Below are 11,749 nucleotides of genomic sequence, written 5' to 3' on the forward strand. Positions count from 1 at the left end.
ATAAATGCACCCACTGGTACTGCAATGTGCAGCCATGCATCCTTCATGGGCAGTTTTAACCTTGCTGGCAGGCCTACTGAGAATTTTATAATGACATCAGCTACTCTATCGAATGTACTACTTGCCGTGAGTGAGAGACAAGACCCTGCACTCCTATGAACACTCAGTCAGTTAACAGATATCATGATTGTACGTATGTTGCCCAGCATTTTAGGTGCTGAAAAATCAAACTTAACAACGCCCAACCTCTTGAGATTGTGTGGCAGAGTGTGAAGGTAAAAAATTACAGCATCAGTGTGTTCTGCCTTTTCTTTAAAGCTGTGAGCAAACTGCATTCACAAAACGTGATGGCTCCAGCACATATTCTTCAATGCAAATGAGAATATAAGTTGGGCAACTGGCACATGTCACCTTCATGCATAGCTGCTGAAACCTTTTGTCTATTTTGTCAGAGCAAGACCTCTTCAAAGAAACCTAAACAATATATAATCAATGTTCTTTTCATAATTTTGTAATGTGTGCAACTGAATAGTGCAGGTAGCCGTGTCACTATGTGTTGTCAAGAGTTGTTACTAAGAGTTCGATTAGTGAGCACTGTTGTGCCCAGACAACCAGCCCGGATTCTACATTTACAAGATGCACAATTTCTCTTACAAACGCCCTTGGACAAGCCGGGTGCTGCGCCGCAAGGCAACAGCGCCCTAACACTCCCTGGACAAACTAAGATGCTGCGCCGCTGGGCAGCGGCGCCTTATGGAGAAGCATCAGCGAGCAACATGTCCAAACGTGTTGCAACATTGCTAGACAGCCAGGCGCCGGTTCCCTTTCCCCCTGGGAGTCACCGCGCGCGGCAAACTAGAAGCGGGTGGCCAGCGCGGTCGCTGGTTGGACCTCTCGGACGGCTGTCAGGTGCTCGCTTTTTTTTGGTGCGTTTGTGTGACGACCGTTTCTCGGGGCTATATAAGCCCCAACGCTGCCGCCTGGAGAGGACTCCGGACTCCGATCTTCCGAGCTCGTGCTGAGTGTGCCGCTCCCGAGTGGAGTGTGATGTCACTGATGTGTGACACGTTGGAGCCTCGCCGGACGTCACCGTGCGAGAACAGTCGCGTTTGCTGCTAGCTCTCGGCCCCTGTGCCGATTTCGTCTTGCATAATGCTCTGTACATAATGTATAAAACCCCTTTCGTTGTTCTCATCGACGCCTGACTCGGAGTCTTCGCTACCAACTGAGAGCTGGCGACGCTCTGTCACAAAACGGGTGGCGAGCGTTACGGGACCACCTCAAAGTCGCAACACTGGATGGCAGCTACGGGATTGACCGACATCAGCTACCTCGGCGCGGCGAGTGCCTGATGTTTACCTCAAACACCAGACTTTCTCTGACACAGGTTATTGTAGCTTAGAGAAGGACTCGGTGTAGCATTGCGTTAACCTTGTGTGTTTCAAGCCTAGTAAGACTGTTTTGAAAACCAAGGGATGCTGAGGGGGTAAACAGGGCAGTGTGTGAAATACTTGCGCGTGTCTCACTAGTAACGTTAGAGTAGCGTACGGCAAGTATATTAAAAAAGTGTAAACAGCAAGAGGACAGTGTGAACGATGAAGAAGTACAAGGTCAAAGAACTTCTCCAAATTTGTGAGGAGTTGGGCATTGAGTTGGGCTCAGCAAAAAGAAAGAATGCGATCCTTGAGTTCATGAGGACTGGGGACGTAACGGCTGAGGAAGCCGAAGAGGCCTGGGCGGATATCAATGAACGGTGGGAGCACAAGGAAAAAGGTCGCGAGGAGGAAGAAAAACGTCGCGAGGAGGAAAAGGTAGAAAAACGTCGCGAGGAGGAAAAGGAAGAGAAACGTCGCGAGGAGGAAAGGGAAGACAACCGCCGCGAGGAGGAAAACGAAGAAAAACGTCGCGAGCACGAATTTAAAATGAAAGAGTTGGAGGCCCGAATTAGCTCGCCGGCGCCTAGTCTCGCTTCTAACGGTCCAAGAATACGCGATCAACTTCCACCCTTTGTCGTCGGAGAGGATATGGCCAAATACCTCGTAAAATTTGAGCATTTGTGCGAACGGAATGGCATTGAGCGATCCCTCTGGGCACAGAATCTGTTAGCCTTGCTTCCTGGGGAGGCATCGGACGTAATAACTTGCTTATCGAAAGAGGCGGTTCGAAAGCTACAGTGACGTGAAGGAAGCGCTACTGCGGAAGTACAAATTGTCGCCCGAAGCTTTCCGGCAGAGGTTCCGGTATGCAAAAAAGGGCAGGGAGTCGAACGTTCACTTCGCGTTTCGTCTAAAAGCTGACCTGGTGGAATGGCAGAAAGGCGAGGATGTTTTCGACGACCGCGATAAAATCGTCGAATGCATCGCGCTAGAGCAGTTCTACTGTGGCATTGATGAGGATGTCAGGCTCTGGCTGCAATATAGGCTAAAGGAGGTTAAGCTAAGCAAGGCAGCAGAGTTAGCGGAAGAGTATTACACCCGCCGCAGCTTGCACAACAGGGCAGTGCGCGTAGAAAAAACAGACAGGAGAGATGGTTTTTCAGGAAGTCCGACGAACGGAAGCAAATCAACCGTCGCGAGTCTCGGAAAGACGAGTCCCTTACCAAAGAAACTGTAAGGGAAGGACAGAATGCATCTCAGAAGGCTAACGATGGTCCCAAGCAGCGAAACGATGCGACGCGTTCTTTTGAAAAACGGAAGCCGTTAACCTACTACAACTGCCAAAAGCAAGGGCACATCTCGGCGAACTGCCAAGAGAAAATTGCTTTTGCAACAATACGGGAAACAAACAAAAACATGCGACTATTGGAGCCATATATGCAGGAAATTATGGTAAATGGCAAGAAGTGCAGAGCACTTCGGGACTCGGCAGCAACTATGGACGTTGTCCACCCGTCTTTCGTCTCCTCGAGTGATTTTACGGGAGAATGCGCTTGGATACGGCAAGTGGCCGAGGAGGAGAGTGTCTGTCTGCCGATCGCAACAGTTATCGTTGAAGGAGAGTTCGGGAAACTTAACACAGAAGCCGCTGTGTCTGCCGCCCTCCCGGAGAATTTTCCCTACCTCTTCTCAAATAGATCGGAGCAGCTGCTGAAGGATCAGGGCAAATCATTCTTCGCCGACGTGGCGTACATGGCTCTCACGCGATCCAAAGCGCGTCAGCTGTCGAAGGAACTTGACTTGGCGGCGGTGAGCGAACAGCGGGGCGGCACACGGACCGATCAAGGTAATTTGAGTGGCGAGCAGGCACGGGAGATGCAGAGCTCGGAGGCTGGCCTGGGCGAGCGTGGCCTGGAAGTTACTGGGAGTGACACGTGCAGTGTTAGTCCCGATGTAGACACGACGCCACAGTTAGGCGACGCGGGCTCCACACTCGCTCCAGTTTCCGCCATGGCTGGCAGGAGCTAGCTGCAGTTGAAAAGGAAACTGATTCGCGAGCAGCAGGAATATTGCTCCATAGCCGATCTGATGAAGAGCGTCAGACTGGGGGTGGAGAAAAAGAGGGTTTCATTTTACAAGAAATCTGGCTTATTGTACCGCTGCTACACGGATAAGCAATGTCGCAAATATGAGCAGCTTCTGATTCCTCGGAAATATCGCCGTCAGTTACTGGAACTCGCGCACGAAAATGCGCGGGCTGGGCACCTTGGCTTAAAAAAGACAAAGGCTAGAATGGCTCAGGAGTTTTATTGGCCGTATTGTTGGAAGAATATCGAACAATTCGTGCGCTCTTGCGACACCTGCCAGAGAGTCGGCAAATCCACTGACAAGTGGAAGGCACCGATGAAATTAATGCCAGTCATAACAGAACCTATTCGGCGACTGGTAATCGACATTGTAGGTCCTCTGCCAGAGTCAACGAACGGTTGTAGGTATGTTCTGACCGCCCTGTGTGTCGCGACAAAGTTACGAGAGGCGGTACCTCTTAAGGAGCTAAATTCCTCACAGGTCGTAGACGCTCTGCTCTCAATGTTCGCACGCGTCGGGTTCCCTTCCGAGATTCAGTGCGACAACGGCAGCGTCTTCACCAGCTGCCTAACTTCTACTTTTTTGGAAAGATGCGGCATTAAAGTGGTGCACAGTTCTATCCATCACCCACAGTCTAACCCAGTAGAGCGAATGCACTCGGTGTTGAAGCGAATATTGAGAGCTCTGTGCTTTGAGCGTCATTGTGACTGGGAGGCCTGCATTCCCGCAGCTATGTTCGCCTTGAGATCTGCTCCCCATGAGAGCACAGGCTTTAGCCTCGCGGAGATTGTATATGGCCGGAGCCTAACTCCGCTGCGCATGCTACGAGAGTTTTGGGAGGGCAGTGACGACGACCCAAATGTAGTCTCCTACGTCCTCGACCTCCTCCAGAGGCTCGGGAAAACAAAAGATATTGTAGACAACCACATGAAGGCGGCGCAAACCTTATCAAAGGAATACTACGACAAGTCAGCAAAAAAACGCACTTTAGAAGTGGGTAGTGTTACGTCTCGCCTACCTACGACGCGCGGTATAGCCGGCGCGGATGCAACGGACGCCGCGGCTTCGTTCATCGCGGCCGCAACGCCTCCCGCCAAGCGCGTCCAGGCATGTTTCAGTGCCACGTGTCGTCGTGCGTGCGTGTGTGTGTGTGTGCATGTTTTGCCCACGCTTGTCAAAGCGCGGCAGCCGGGGAGAGGAGCTCCTCAACTGGGAGGCGAGGAGGTCTGACCGGCGCCGGCCTGGCGGACGCGCCCGTCACGCCTGAACTTGTTCAAGCGTCGCCGTATCGGATGACTCTTCCCAAGCCGTTCCCTCTTGCCCTCGACTCCGTGGGTATAAAGCGAGCTGCCCCGGACGCCAACGAGAGACTTCGATTCCTTCCTTCGAGTAACGTGGTCGCCCTGACCGGCTGCTCTTTTGCGATGCCAGAATAAACAAGTTGTTCTGTTGCCAGTCGACTCATCCTTTGCCGGGACCTTCGGATGTTTCCAGCTTTGCCCCAGGCCGCCAGGCCAACGCTACCCTTGGGGCTTGCAACCCAGATGCAACAACTGGTTGCCAGCGGTGAGATCCCGACAACGGAGGCCAGCAGCGAAGATATGCGTTCAACTGTATGCTGAGCAGCACAACGACCATCCGGGAGCAGTGCAACGAGCCCTGTGTGATGACTGGTTGCCTGCAGCGGAACGACTGCGCTGAATTCTTGGCTGCGAGGTTTGGTGAGTGCGGGACTTTCTTCTTCTGAGTTTTGCCAGGCTTTTGTTAGTGTCAGAAACAGAGCTGGTAATTGTGGTTGTCGTTGCTGCCGGGTTAGTTTGCGGCAAGACAATAGTATGCAGTAGAGAAAGCAGCATTCGGAGCAGCCATGGATTTGAAGTCGTTGCGCAAACCGAAATTGCTGGAGCTTGCAAGAGAGTTGGGTCTTGATGTCTCAGACAAACTCAGAAAACCAGAACTGCTAAGGGCGATTCTTGAGTTGGAGGCTGAGGATGACGAGCTGTCGGAATGCCTTGAGACCATTGAGGAGAGGGAACAAAAAGAGAAAGAGGAGCGCGAACGTAAAGAACAAAAAGAGAAAGAGGAGCGCGAACGTAAAGAGCAAAAAGAGAAAGAAGAGCGCGCTTTGGAAATGAAGCGTCTCGAGGTAGAGATGGAACGCGCTCGTAATGGAAGTCAGGCACACGGTGCAGGAGAACGGGTATCGTTCAAAATGACTGACCTGATGCGGCCGTTTAAGCTTGGAGAGGACATTGGTTTGTTCCTGGTTAACTTTGAGCGAACGTGCGAGAAGCAGGGGTTCTCTCGGGAAACGTGGCCACAGCGCTTGCTCACTTTGTTACCCGGCGAGGCGGCCGACGTAGTCGCTCGCTTGAAGAGAGAGGAGGCAGAGGATTTCGACCAAGTGAAATCGAGTCTGCTAAAAAAGTACAGGCTGTCAGCGGAGGCGTTCCGTCGGAAGTTTCGGGAAAATGAAAAAGGCAGAAATGAGTCATATACAGAGTTTGCCTACAGGCTTATGTCAAACATGCAGGAGTGGCTCAAAGAAGAGAAAGCGTTTGGTGACCACGAGAAAATTCTGCAGTGTTTCGGGCTGGAACAGTTTTATAGTCGGTTACCTGAGAACGTGCGGTACTGGGTCTTGGATAGGCCAGACGTTAGTACAGTGGCTAAAGCCGCCGAGCTAGCCGAGGAGTTTGTGACGCGTCGGGCTCGCGGAGCTAAGGACGGTCAAAAGGGTGAATTTGGCTCCAAGTCTGAGAGGCCGAAGTTCACACCCATGAGAGCAAGGGGGGACACGCGTAGTGCGGATGCGAGTGAAAGCAGTCCGACCGAACGTAAGGAGACGGCGGCAGCCGAAGCCGAACGCAGAAAGCGGTTCGAGGCGAGGCAAGCGCGCGTGTGTTATACGTGCCAGAAGCCGGGTCACTTTTCGGCGCAGTGTCCAGAAACAAAAACAAAAGTCGTGTTTTTGTCATTATGCAGCACTGACGAGAACATGAAGCTTCTCGAGCCTTACATGCGAGACTTCCTCGTGAACGGGAAAGAGTGCCGAGTGCTTCGTGATTCCGCAGCTACAATGGATGTAGTTCACCCCTCTTACGTAGAACCCGATATGTTCACGGGCGAGTGCGCATGGATCAAGCAAGCCGTGGAAGCTCACAGCGTGTGTCTGCCCGTAGCAAAAGTGCTCATTGAAGGACCTTTCGGAGCAATTGAGACGGAGGCAGCAGTGTCATCTATGCTGCCCCCCCAGTACCCGTACCTATTTTCGAACCGGTCCGATCACCTCCTGCGCGAGAAGGGTCTTTTGTTTGGTGAGGCTAGCGTTCAGGCCTTAACCAGATCGAGAGTTCGGGAGCTCGCTGCAAAGGCGGTAGTTGCGGGGCCGACGTTGTCGAGCAATGAGAAAGGGTCGGAGGCGCAGCAAGCTGATATTCAGAGCACGTCCGAACTGAATAAAATTGAGCCTGTAGCGCTGAAGGCACCAGGTACTGGAGAGGAAATGCCCGACACGGGAAAATTAGAAGAGCTATCTACAGATTTGCTCATCGCGCCTACGTCCGATGGACTTAATAGGTTGCTAAAAGTCAGCCGGTCGGCTTTGATAGCAGAGCAAAAAAAGGATGGCAGCCTAGAAAACATGCGCTGCAATGTCAAAGAAGGTATCGCCAAGAAAAATGTTCGTTTTGTGGAAAGAGGTGGGGTCCTGTACCGGAAGTATCTAGACCGCAGAGGAGTCGAGTTCGATCAGCTGATCGTGCCTCAGTGCTACCGTCAGGATCTGTTGCGCTTGTCGCATGGCGGTTCGTGGTCCGGACACCTAGGAGTTAAGAAGACTAAGGACCGTCTCTTGCAAGAGTACTATTGGCCAGGGTGTTTTCGTGACGTAGAAACCTTTGTGAGGACATGTGACACCTGTCAGCGGGTTGGCAAACCAGGGGACAAATCGAGGGCGCCGTTGAAGTTGGTACCTATCATTACGGAGCCTTTTAGACGGCTCGTTATTGATACAGTGGGACCTCTGCCGGTAACAGCCACGGGGTACAGACACATTTTGACTGTGATCTGCCCAGCGACAAAGTTCCCTGAAGCAGTGCCGCTTAAAGATCTCAGCTCAGTTGAGATAGTCAATGCACTACTGTCCATATTTGCGCGAGTTGGTTTTCCTGCGGAAATCCAGTCAGATCAGGGCACAGTGTTTACCAGCGCTTTGACGACAGCCTTTCTCGAAAGGTGTGGGGTAAAGCTGTTACACAGCTCAGTGTACCACCCCCAGTCGAATTCCGTTGAGAAGCTCCACTCCGTCATGAAGCGCGTGTTGAGAGCATTGTGTTTTGAGCAACAAAGTGATTGGGAGCTGTGTCTGCCTGGGGTGATGTTTGCATTAAGGACCGCGCCGCATGCGGCTACGGGGTTTTCGCCAGCTGAGCTGGTGTACGGTCGCTCGCTGCGGTCTCCGCTTCGCATGCTTCGAGACTCGTGGGAAGGCAGGGGCGACGACCCAGTCGTGGTCGAGTACGTGCTTAGTCTCCTCGAACGCTTAAGAAGGGCACAGGAGTTGTCAGGTGAAGCAATGGCAAAGGCCCAGCAGAGAGCCAAGGTTTATTATGATCGGACAGCCAGGGCCCGTCGTTTTGAGGTGGGCGATGAGGTGATGATATTGCGCACATCGCTAAAAAACAAACTCGACGTGCAGTGGGAGGGCCCAGCACGGATTGTTCAAAAACTGTCGGATGTTAACTACGTGGTGAGTCTGCCAGGAAAACGGAAAGCACAGCAAGTTTACCACTGTAATCTGCTCAAACCCTATAGACAACGGGAAGCAGTGGTGTGTATGATGGTAAACGTTCCCGAAGAGCTTCCGGTCGAGCTTCCGGGACTAGGCTCAGTGACGAACAGGGAAGACACTGATCAGGTCATTAGTGACTTAATCATTAAAGCACCGCTGTCAGCTGAGCAGAGAACCGAACTACACCAACTCTTACAAGAGTTTCAAGGTCAGTTCTCTGAGAGGCCTGGTAGGACTTCTGTCCTTACTCATGATATAGAACTTACCTCGCCAGAGCCAGTACGATCCAAGGCGTACCGGGTGTCACCCCGCCAGCGCGATATTATGGAGGCTGAGGTAAAGAAAATGCTACAGCTCGGTGTTATTGAGGCGGGTGAGAGTGATTATACCTCCCCTTTGATTTTAGTTGAGGTACCGGGCAAGGAACCTCGTCCTTGCGTCGACTACCGCAGGCTTAATTCTATCACTAAGGATCAAATTTATCCGATCCCTAACATCGAGGAGCGCCTTGAGAAAGTTAGTAGCGCTCAGTTTATTTCCACCCTAGATCTTGTCAGGGGTTATTGGCAGGTTCCACTTACAAAAGAGGCTAGTAGGTATGCTGCGTTCATTTCACCAATGGGAACATTCCGTCCTAAAGTTTTGAGTTTTGGTTTGAAGAACGCGCCATACTGCTTTTCAAGCCTCATGGACAAAGTGTTGCGGGGACAGGAAGAATTCGCTTTACCGTATTTAGACGACGTAGCGATATTCTCTGCATCCTGGTCTGAGCATATGGCACACTTGCGGGCAGTGCTAACCCGCCTGCGCGAAGCGGGCTTGACAATCAAGGCTCCCAAGTGCCAATTAGCACAGGCCGAGGTTGTCTACCTCGGTCACGTGATTGGACAGGGTCGTCGCCGCCCCTCTGAAATAAAGGTGGCCGCTGCGCGAGACTTCCCGCAACCGCGCACGAAGACCGATATTCGGTCGTTCTTAGGTGTCGCCGGCTACTATCAGAGGTACATCCCCAGGTACTCCGATATCGCGGCTGCCCTGACGGATGCTCTAAGAAAAACAGAGCCCCAAACAGTCGTCTGGAGCGAGACAAAGGAGAGAGCTTTTAGCGCCCTAAAGAGCGCCCTAACAAGCCAGCCTGTGCTACGATCGCCAGACTATACCAAAGGGTTCGTTGTTCAGTGCGATGCTAGTGAGCGAGGCATGGGCGTTGTACTGTGCCAAAGGGACAATGGAGAAGTGGAACACCCCGTCCTGTATGCTAGTCGTAAGCTGACCTGTCGTGAGCAGGCGTACAGCGCCACCGAGAAAGAGTGTGCGTGTCTCGTGTGGGCCGTTCAGAAATTGTCATGCTACCTAGCCGGCTCGAGGTTTATCATTGAGACGGATCACTGCCCTCTCCAATGGCTGCAGACCATATCTCCCAAAAATGGCCGCCTCCTGCGCTGGAGCCTCGCTTTGCAACAATATTCCTTTGAGGTGCGTTACAAAAAGGGGAGTCTCAACGGTAACGCCGATGGCTTAAGTCGAAGCCCCTAACGTAGGAATCCGCCTCAAAGTTGTTGGTTACTGATGTTTTCTTCCTGAGGCAGGATTTTTAACATATTGCTTTTGTTTAGTGTTTCAAAGTGATTATGTGCTTTCTAGTGCAATTTTCCAATTTGTGGACGCGTTCTGAGTGCTGCTTGACTACTGTAAGGAACTAGGCAGTAGTATAAAAGGGGAAAGAGCCTGGCAGAGCTTAGTGAGGGTTGTCTCGTGCTTGCTGACTGAGCGGTTGCGTTTCGGCGTAGTTCTAACGCTTGCTGGGAACGAGCACAAAAATGGCAACTCTCCCGAAGTGACTTTACAGTGTCCTATGTGATCCTGAACCCGAGAACGAGGCCTTCTCTGTGCGCTGCGCTCAAGCAACGTCGAGGGACAATCGGTTTCGATTACGAGCATCATCGAGCGACATCCCTCTGGACAGCGGATGCAGTCCCCTGACCATCGGGATCTCCTTCTCCCGGCGGGGCGGTCTGTTACGTCTCGCCTACCTACGACGCGCGGTATAGCCGGCGCGGATGCAACGGACGCCGCGGCTTCGTTCATCGCGGCCGCAACGCCTCCCGCCAAGCGCGTCCAGGCATGTTTCAGTGCCACGTGTCGTCGTGCGTGCATGTGTGTGTGTGTGCATGTTTTGCCCACGCTTGTCAAAGCGCGGCAGCCGGGGAGAGGAGCTCCTCAACTGGGAGGCGAGGAGGTCTGACCGGCGCCGGCCTGGCGGACGCGCCCGTCACGCCTGAACTTGTTCAAGCGTCGCCGTATCGGATGACTCTTCCCAAGCCGTTCCCTCTTGCCCTCGACTCCGTGGGTATAAAGCGAGCTGCCCCGGACGCCAACGAGAGACTTCGATTCCTTCCTTCGAGTAACGTGGTCGCCCTGACCGGCTGCTCTTTTGCGATGCCAGAATAAACAAGTTGTTCTGTTGCCAGTCGACTCATCCTTTGCCGGGACCTTCGGATGTTTCCAGCTTTGCCCCAGGCCGCCAGGCCAACGCTACCCTTGGGGCTTGCAACCCAGATGCAACAGTAGCCAAGTGATGTTGCTGCGACCGTCGAAGAAAAACAAGCTCGAGGTTCACTGGGAGGGGCCCGCAAAAGTTGTATCGAAGCTTTCCGATACCAACTACGAAGTTAAATTAGGGAGAAGGCCCAACAAAATTTATCACAGCAATTTGATGAAACATACATTCAGCGTCACGCGATTGTAAGCGTGACGGCAAATGCTGCCAATGAGGAAGGGGCCGAAATCCTGACGACGGCTGACATGAAAGATTGTGGTTTAGAGCTAATGTTGGAACACCTTGCGTTGGACGCGCGTCTAAGTGCCGCCCAAAAGGAGGACTTAAAGGGAATCGTTGCAGAGTTTAAGGAGGTTTTTTTTGCAGAGTTTAAGGAGGTTTTTTCGAACCGTCCCGGAAGGACCACGGTCCTAGAGCACGACATCGAGTTAACATCTGAGCAACCGATCCGCAGTAAACCGTATCGTTGTTCACCCGCGCAGAAAAAAAATCATGGCTAAGGAGATTCAGCTCATGCGTGACTTGGAGGTTATTGTCCCAGGTGAGAGCGATTACACATCGCCCCTCGTCCAGGTTACTCGTCCAGGATACTCGTCCAGGTTCCGGGAAAAGATCAGAGACCATGCGTCGATTATCGGCGTCTGAACGCGATAACCCGAGATCAGACATATCCGATACCGAACCTGGTAGAGACGGTGTCGAAGTCAAATTATATATCTACCCTGGACCTCGTGCGAGGCTATTGGCAAGTACCCCTTACGGAACGGGCTAGCCGCTGCGCCGCGTTCGTTTCCCCGTTTGGAACGTTCCGCCCACTCATGTTGAGCTTCGGACTCAAAAACGCGCCGTACTGTTTTTCTAGCCTGATGGACAGAGTGCTTTATGGTTTGGGCGAGTTCGCCTTACCGTACCTCGATGATATTGCCATATTTT

The 11,749-nt window shown here is 52.4% G+C and overlaps 1 pseudogene; it reads left to right on the forward strand.

Annotated features, from left to right (window-relative positions):
• Window positions 1–1,595: 1,595 nt before the first annotated feature.
• On the forward strand, window positions 1,596–11,316 carry LOC144127758 (uncharacterized; annotated as a pseudogene).
• Window positions 11,317–11,749: the final 433 nt, after the last annotated feature.

The sequence above is a fragment of the Amblyomma americanum genome, chromosome 4, assembly GCF_052857255.1.
Source record: "Amblyomma americanum isolate KBUSLIRL-KWMA chromosome 4, ASM5285725v1, whole genome shotgun sequence".
NCBI lineage: Eukaryota > Metazoa > Arthropoda > Arachnida > Ixodida > Ixodidae > Amblyomma > Amblyomma americanum.